Genomic DNA, 9,457 nt, shown 5'->3' with positions numbered 1-9,457 from the left:
TGGGATTGTTGTCTTGCTAGAAAACATCTTCTCTCAAGGCACAGCTTGCTTGCAGATTGCATCAAGTTTTCTTCTAAGTTTTTCCTGCATTTTTTTTTTCACTTTACCTTCTACCCACAAAAGTCTTCCGTGGCCTGCTGCAGAAAATAGTTATCACAGCATGATGCTGCCACCACGTTTCACTGTGGGATGGTGTGTTTTTGTTAGAGTTTTTTTTTTTTCCTACAGCCATGCAACCTTACCTTTTTCTTTGTTACGTACTGTATAATACTATCCATCCATCCATTATCCAACTTTCTATATCCTAACACAGGGCAACGGGGGTCTGCTGGAGCCAATCCCAGCCAAAACAAGGCAGGAACAAATCCCAAGCAGGGCGCCAGCCCACCGCAGGGCGTATAATATTATTGCCTAATCTTTTTTATTTCATCTTGTAAAGCACTTTGAGCTACATTGTTTGTATGAAAATGTGCTATATAAATAAATGTTGTTGTTGTTGTTGATAATGTGCAGTGTTTGGCTTATTCCAAACTTGTTGATTTTTCTGATGGCCAAAACGCTTAAGTTTGTTCTCATCTGACCATAGAACATTCTTCCACCTGCTATTATAGTCTCCCATGTGTCTTGGCAAACTTCACCCAAGTTCTATTTATGCCACTCTTCTACAAAGCTAGAACTGGTGAAACACCCTGACCCCAGCTGTTGTCTACACAGCCCCTTCAATCTCAGCTCTCAGTTTCTTGCTGGCCTCCATCACTAGTCTTTATATTGCACAACCACTCATTTTTTGTGGCCAGCCTGCTCTGAGTAGATGTATAGCTGTGCCACACTCTTTTCATTTCTTAGTGATTTAATTTACCTATACTCCAAGGGATATTCAGTTACTTGGACGTTTTCTTGTCTCCATCTCCTGACTTGTGCTCTTCAATCACCTTTTCACAGTTGCTTGGACTGTTGTAATCATTGTGCATGCTGTGCAATAATACTAACTCACTAGACTTGGACCTTCCATATACAGAAGCATTTATACTACAATCAATTGAATCTCCAGAGAGGTGATCTCCATTTAACTATTTATGTGACTTCTAAAACCAGTTATTTACACCACTGATTATTTGGATGTGTCATATTGATGGCAATGAATACTTATGTAATCAGTTATTTTGTGTTTTGTCTTTTTGTTAAAAAAGGCACATTAAATCCACTGTGGTTGAATGTTGTATAACAATAAAGTCTGAAAACTTCCAAGGAGGTAAATACTTTTTATAGTTATCCAGACTTGCTCGCATGAGGGTACTAAGTACTGGAACAACAGATAGCCTTTGGTGTTTCCCTGTGCATACCGGACAAACACATAAACTGGCATACATTCAGTCTTTATATACTATATGCTTTTTAGAGGTTCTTACCTGTAAGACAGTGTATGCCATCATATATTCATAATTTATGTTTCTTTTGCTTGTGTGTAGCACTTTACAGTTTTTTCTTTATGCAAATCCCCTTTTTTAGGCTCCAAAACAGGTAAGAATACCACCCCAAGTAGAGCAGGGGTGCTGTCACTAAATCCTTTTTGTTTTCAATATGCACCTGAGACACTTACCAGCCAGATGATGAATAACCCAGCTTCCACTTCCACCATGAAGCTCTGTCCCTTTCACATCGGCACTATAAAGATCTCAAAGCTACTGGAAGTGGGCATTAATTTTAGGACTTCACCTTTCTTTTGTAGTGTGTGGTTATGTGCCTTTTATTTTGGAAGCTCATGTAAGTGGGTTGTTAGGGTGGTTTGGTGGCCCTTGGTGTCCAAAGTAAGTGCCACTTCAGTAGCAAAAACTTTTGAGCATATACCGCAGAATTTAAGGAGCAATTACCCTTTGATGGAACAGGGTGTCCAGACTTTTACTTTAATAAATAGCACCCAGTGAGTAGCAGTGCCCACTCAATATTATTAGATTTCGATGACCCTGGGTTTCCCTTGGTGTCCAGAGTGCATGTTTCCTAATTTTCATAAATGTCCCACCTCTGATGATGGCATCCTAGATGGTCATCTATGCCACCTAATGGATTGATCAGCTCTGATTGCCATCAACCACAAATAATTTAGCCTGGCTAAAAGACACAAAATAATCTCACATAGATAGGTAAATCTTTTGTGCAGTCAAACAGAAGGCAATTTATGATCAGTTTCAATTAGCTAGCACAAATATTAATATGGTTGGCTGTGCAAGATGTATTTACCGTATTTACGGGTGTACCACGCGCACATTTTTTCCCGAAAATTAGCATTAGAAAATCAGATGCGTGTCATACACGAGGAAATTTAATTCTGTAATGTTTACTTCTTCTGCTTGGGCTCACTTGCTTGCGCACTCGCACTCTCTCTCTAGCTCGCTTACTCGCACTCTCTTTCTTGCTCGCCCACTCACGCTCTCTCTCTAGCTCGCACACTCGCGCTCTCTCTCTAGCTCGCTTGCTCGCACTCTCTCTCTCACTCGCCCACTTGCGCACATGCTCTTTCTCTAGCTCGCGCTCTCTCTCTCTAGCTCGCTTCCTCGCGCTCTCGCTCGACAGCGCGCTCTCTCTCTAAATGCTTCCTATACAATCACATTTTTTCGTGATTTTCTTTGTAAAAATTAGGGTGCGCATCTTACAGGAGGGCGTGGTACACAAGTAAATACGTGTAAATACTTGATGCTGGCTCATTTTTTAACAGCCCCACAAATTAGATAAGAACAAGGGTTGCACAGGAACAAAAACACAAGAATTATTTAGAAATCAAAAGAACAACAGGAAGTCATTAACCAATTTAAGAAAAAGTATACTGCCACTATTCAGAGACATATGCAGTGGAAGAAAAACTGGACAGGTATTGTTCAACAACATCTGACAATCTTTAGAAATCCAAATCACTAAGAAGCTAAAGTATATCTACTACAAAAAGTCAACAATTCAACTGTACAAGAAATGAAACAGCAGTAGCTTACCAAGGGACAGCACAACTGAAAAGATGTTACCAAAATGTAGTAATACTTTTTTTAGTAATCTTTAACACATTATGTTAATCTCTTTTCAATGTTTTTTTTTTTTATTGTGGAAAATTCATTTTCATGTTGTACTTCCAAGATGCTGAGTATATTGGGAAAAGGATGCAAAGGATAGAGCTGCCAGGCAAGAGAATAAGAGAAAGGCCTAAGAGAAGGTTTCTGGATGTGGTGAGAGAGGACATGCAGGTGATGGGTGTAACAGAACAAGATACAGAGGACAGAAAGATATGGAAGAAGACGATATGCTGTGGCAACCCCTAAAAGGAGCAGTCAAAAGAGGAAGAAGAAGATTTTATTTTACTGTTTATACCTTGATGCAGTTTTAGTTTTCTTGATGGTGCCTCCATTTTGTGGCATGATGACTGCTACAGTCAAGAAAACTGAAAGAATGATTTTATTAGACCATCTAACAATCTGATAGGTGCAGGTATTTTATTTGTGTAGAAAAACGATGGATGCTTTTGTCATTGAATCAGTTAATGGGATCACAATAAGATAAGCATTAAGAATGGTTACTTTTTGCCTTTAATCCTGTCAATATCTGTCAAGCTATGGGTTCTAGAATTTTTATGAAATTAGATTTAGGAAGAGCTGATAATTGTATTTGCATAAAAAATAGGACAAATGGAAAACCATGTTCAATACCTCTACAGGCCTTTATAAATATAGGACCATTCCCTATGGAGATGTGAATGACTGTGAATTACATGTTTTCATCTGTTCCATTTCACTAGAGAGCCATGGCAATCAGGTAAAGGAAGTACTGCTTAAACTTTCAAGAAATAATCTAATTAAATCTGTCAGGCACGCATATTTAGGGTATCTTAAGAGCTTCTGCAATCACTGCTAATTCCACGCCAGTACACAGGTTGGCACTGTCTAATTCAGCTTTCCATCTTTTGCCCTCAGACTTAAGGATCGACAACTGGAGGAGCTCGGACGTTACTTCCACATCTCAATCAGAAGTACCAGCACTTCTGCCCAGGACCTGTTTAAGAACCTTCCTTGCCAGATCTAACCAGACTCACATTTTAAAAAGAAGTTGCCCTTACAACTATGTGTTAAAATATTTTGCTTTGGCATTTTAACCTGCCATTAAACAGTGTTTACCATCTGGTTCCCTAACTTTTTATGCTTGTTTGTCTTCTTATTTACAGTATGTACAGTATATTAAAATTAGAAGAATATGAGACCCATAAAATCGTACTATATTATTTGGCTTTGACCCTTCATACTGGTTACATTTATTTCCTGATGCATCCTGCTCTCCAGAAGTCTGTCGCAAAAACTTTTACCTAAGGTAGTACACAGTATTGTGCTGGAACTCTGCCTGTAGTTCCTCTTTTGTCTTTCTTTGGCTGCAAACTCTTACTTAGCAATGTTAATTATGGGGTGTGGACTTGCCTGCGAACGAAGATATCCACTATCTAGAGGTCCTAGTATGTATTCGTTTCAATAATGTTACAGAATTTTTTTTTTGGTTTTTGACTTTTCAATTTTTTATTCTGACTTTGGAATTTTAGTTTAATGATTTTGCCATTTATGTTTTTTTTTTCCTTCTGGTTGTTTTAGGGGATTTGCCTTTTAAATGTTTTCACAAAATTACAGCACTTTTGTGTGTGTGACTTAATATTTTTAACCTTTCTTTTAGTTTAATGGATGCGTCACTAAAAATGCCTTTGTTTATCACTATATGAATCTAAGTGAGCTTATCCTGATTGTCATTTAAACAAAAGTGCCTGTGGCAAGGATTTTATTATTATTATCATCAAACATTTTGTTAAAGTAAAAATTAAGCTAAAAGTGGAGAGGAAAACTAAAGCTAAACTTAAATTTAAACTGCATATTCAAAAACTAACAGAAATCAAATTAAAATAGGCTTTTCTTTTTGATTAAATAAATCTTTCTCACTGACTTCCTAGACATTATGTGGCTATGTAGCCTAAAGAATGCAAGAGCTGTCAGCTATTTGGTCAGAACATGTTTTTGAGCATAAAAGCATAAATGAAAGTTGGTCATAAAACAGAACTTTGAGTAGGACACTGATAGCAACAAATGTATGTGCATAAGTGATGTACGTTGTGAGGTTTGTGGAAATTAATTAAAGGGAAAGAACATGACAAATAAAACAAAAAACTTAACTTTTTTACAAGTATTTTTATAAACTGTTCTGTTCCACTGACAGACTGAGGAGATTGTTCCTCTCCCACACTATGCGACTCTTCAATTCCACCCGGGTTTGGGGAACGTTAACATTATTCAAAGTTACTGTCTGTCATACCTGCATTCTTATCACTCTTTAATTTAATATTGTTTTTATCAGTATGCTGCTGCTGGAGTATATGAATTTCCCCTTGGGATTAATAAAGTATCTATCTATCTATCTATCTATTTAAGGAGGCTGAAGACTGTGCCACACTAAAACAAAACAAATAAAACTACTAAAGGAGGTAAAACAACAGGCTGGTAAACAAACTGCAGAAATGTGTTATTTGTTCACTTTGATCAAACTCAGGTACAACTATTTAATAAATTACTTGACATCATAAGGTCCTTTGATATATACTCAGCAAAAAAAGAAACGTCCTCTGACTTTCAACTGTTTTTACTTTCAGTAAACTTAATGTGTAAATATTTGTATGAACACTAAAAGAGTCAACACCATAAGACATAAACTAAAAATGTTTCACAATGTGTCCCTGAATGAAGGGAGGCCCAAAATCAAAAGTACCAGATTTGTCAGTTCTTGCTGTGAGATGTTACCCCACTCTTCCACCAAGGCACCTGCAAGTTCCTGGACATTTCTGGGGGGAATGGTCCCTGCGATCCAACAGGTCCCAGACGTGCTCAATTCCTTCAATGATAAACACGAATCCGTCCATCACCCCTGGTGAGACAAAACCGTGACTCATCAGTGAAGAGCACTTTTTGCCACTCCTGTCTGGTCCAGCGAAGGTGGGTTTGTGCCCATTGGCGGCGTTGTTGCTGGTGATGTCTGGTAAGGACCTGCCTTACAACAGGCCTACAAGCCCTCAGTCCAGCCTCTCTCAGCCTATTGCGGACAGTCCGAGCACAGATGGAGGGATTGTGTGTTCCTGGTGTGACTCGGGCAGTTGTTGTGGCCATTCTGTACCTGTCACGCAGGTGTGATATTCGGATGTACCGATCCTGTGCAGGTGTTGTTACACGTGGTCTTCCACTGCGAGGATGATCAGCTGTCCTTCCCGTCTCCCTGTAGCGCTGTCTTAGGCGTCTCACAGTGCGGAAATGGCAATTTATTGCCCTAGCCACATCAGCAGTCCTCATGCCTCCCTGCAGCATGCCTAATGCACGTTCACGCAGATGAGCAGGGACCCTGGGCATCTTTCTTTGGGTGTTTTTCACTGTCGGTAGACAAGTCTCTTTAGTGTCCTGCGTTTTTAGAACTGTGACCTTAAATGCCTACTTTCTGTAAGCTGTTAAGGTCTTAACGACCATTCCACAGGTGCATGTTAATTAATTGATTATGGTTAATTGAACATGCATGGAAAACATTGTTTAAACCCTTTACAATGAAGATCTGTAAAGTTATTTGGATTTTTAAAACATTATTGTTGAAATACACAGTCCTGAAAAAGGGACGTTTCTTTATATTTGACTTACATTTCAAAGTAAACAGCTAGCTCCTCGAACAATGCTACACAATGAGACATATTTTATAAAGTGTTTAGGAGATAAGCCTGTAGGTGGATGGAGCAAAAAGGGACTCACTGCATCTTTTATGGGACAACCTGAGTGCAATCGTGCATTTCTTAGTTTTTGCTTTATGGACCATTTTTAGCTTAAACAAAACTGAAATGTTTCCCTAAATAACAATTAATTGAAAATCTCCAGTAATAAAAACCTAAATTGAAATAGTCAAAACCTAATAAACTAAACAGAAATTCAATTGAAAATTAATTGAGAGGTCAAAATTGCATTAACTCAAAATGAATTACAAAAAGAAGAAACTAAAAATAACCTTGGACAATGGTCAACTAGGCTGTACACAGAGGAGTACCATAGTGTGGTCCTGCTGCATGGCTTTTTCTGAAGAACGTTTGGCACCAAGCAGCTGTGTTGGTGTGTCGAGTCAGTGCACTCTTATACATAGTGTGTTGTTAGGATGGGGCACACCTTTGCTATGGGCTCAATTTCCAAAAGTCATGAGACATCACACCATTGATGCTCCAATTTATAAACCTGTGCTCTATTCAGTGCAGCATCTGGGATTAAAGTCAAACCTCAGACAACATCAGTATGTGTGTGCTTCCAGTAATAAATGTGTTCTGGTTATCGACTTCTAAGAATTGCCATTTTGACAATGTACATGGTTTATGTTTCTATTTTGGCAACAGATTTTCTGCCATTGGGCTTACAAGTAGGACCTAGTGATCAACATGTACAAATAATATCAAATGTGCATTTTCTTTTTAATATATTTACTGGGACTGTCCTAAGGTCTTGGGTTTTTGATAAGCTGTATCACAGTTTCTTTCTCCTGTCCTTTCCTATAATATCCCATCTACTCCTCAAGTTTTTCTTCCTTTGAATCTTTCTGCTCTTTCTATTTCCTCATTACAGTGAAGATTGTTCTCTTTGGACACAATCACTGAAATATTAGCTCAAGCTTTGAGTTGGAATTTTCTTGACTCTCTGTCCTATCATTTCTGGAAATCCTTTTTCTACAAACTTATGCTTCTTGAGCTACCTGCTGTCAGAATTAATGGTGCCACTGGCTCAGATATTTCGAAGTGGCAATATACAGAACTTATCTGGCCCTACTGTACCTGAATGGAAACTTTACTTAATAATCGCGAGAATTGGGTCCATCACCTAAGCATCTTTTGCGACCTGTTCATTTATGTCTGAAAACCGGGATTTCATCTCCTCCTGAAGCTGCTCCATCAGGTGGGTGAACTGGCAGATCAAAGCATCAGGTAATTTCCCCTTTGCTTGGCATGCAGCTGTGCCTTCTCTCCTCCATGAAAAACTATTTGAGGTTGTGGGGTAGGGTGGACACCATGGGATAGGTTTTTTTATTGTGTATTGACTTTTTGACGGTTATGTTTGATTTACTGTAACTTGCATCTATACTGTATTTTGTATCTAAATAATAAAAAATCTCATAACAAAAAAGGTAAAACCAGTAGATATCTAATGGAAGAAATGGTAGTTATCTGAGCAAAGCAGTCAGGAAGTACCTCTATTTTTCCCAGTAAACAATTTCACTACAGAATCAACATATACTGTATTTTCATTATTTCTCATAATGTGCAATAACATGCTTAACGGTTTGTATTACTTTTCTGAACAGATTCTTTCCTGTGAATACTGCAATATATTGGTCATTCTTTCCTCTGTTTAAATGGACTTGTGACACGTGAACTTGTTCCCTTTCAAGGCTACAAACAGGATGGAATTTAATGTGAGCTTTGGGCTTGTAACTCTTGGGTCAGTGATGGGATGTCAGGTTTCATTTTCGTGACAGCCAAATGAAAGTCACTGTGCATGTCAAGCTTGTTGCTACAGATTTTATATTTTATTTTATTTCTCCAGCCGTCTGGAGTTTTTTTTTTTGTTTTTTCTGTCCACCCTGACCATCAGACTTTACTCCTTTTCTATGTTAGCTAATGTTGTCTTATTTTAATTTCTTATTTTGTCTTTTATTTTTCCTTTCTTCATTATGTAAAGCACTTTGAGCTACTTTTTGTATGAAAATGTGCTATATAAATAAATGTTGTTGTTGTGCCTTTGATTTGATGGTGACAAGAGCACTGAAAGCTCTCTGATAGGTATGTTGTTGTGAACGGCAGGATGAATCTGGTGGTTGCGTGAGGCGCAAGTCTTGGAGCGATGCCAGGTCCTTTCACAAGCCAAAACCACACATATTCATATTCATCATAGAATTTCTTCAAGATAGAATTCGACTTAATATCCATGAGCTTGTCCTCAGCCTGAAGATATTCCACATCCTCCTCTTTCACGAGAAATGGGTCCATCACCCATGCATCTTTTTCGACCTGTTCATTTATGTCTGAAAACCAGGATTTCATTTCCTCCTGAAGCTGCTCCATCTGGTGAACTGGCAGATCAAAGCATCAGGTAATTTCCCCTTTGCTTGTTTATTTAAAGGGGAAGGGCTGTAGATCCCATTTCATCAGTTTGTTCTTTCTGTACTCCACTTTACGCAAAAATGCATCTACTGCTTCCTTGCACACCATTATACTGGTCTCTGTGCCCTGCATGCATTTGTTTGCTGACCTGAGCCTGTCTGTGTATCATGCAGTGAAACACCAGGCAGAGGGGCTCTTTCTCTTTCAAATGGCTGTTGAAGCCTTTACTCTTTCCCATCTTACAGTCAGCTCCATCTGTGCAGCATGCAACTAAATTAT

Source organism: Polypterus senegalus, chromosome 4, assembly GCF_016835505.1.
Source record: "Polypterus senegalus isolate Bchr_013 chromosome 4, ASM1683550v1, whole genome shotgun sequence".
In the NCBI taxonomy this organism is placed as follows: Eukaryota; Metazoa; Chordata; class Cladistia; order Polypteriformes; family Polypteridae; genus Polypterus; species Polypterus senegalus.
This window is presented reverse-complemented; position numbering follows the sequence as displayed.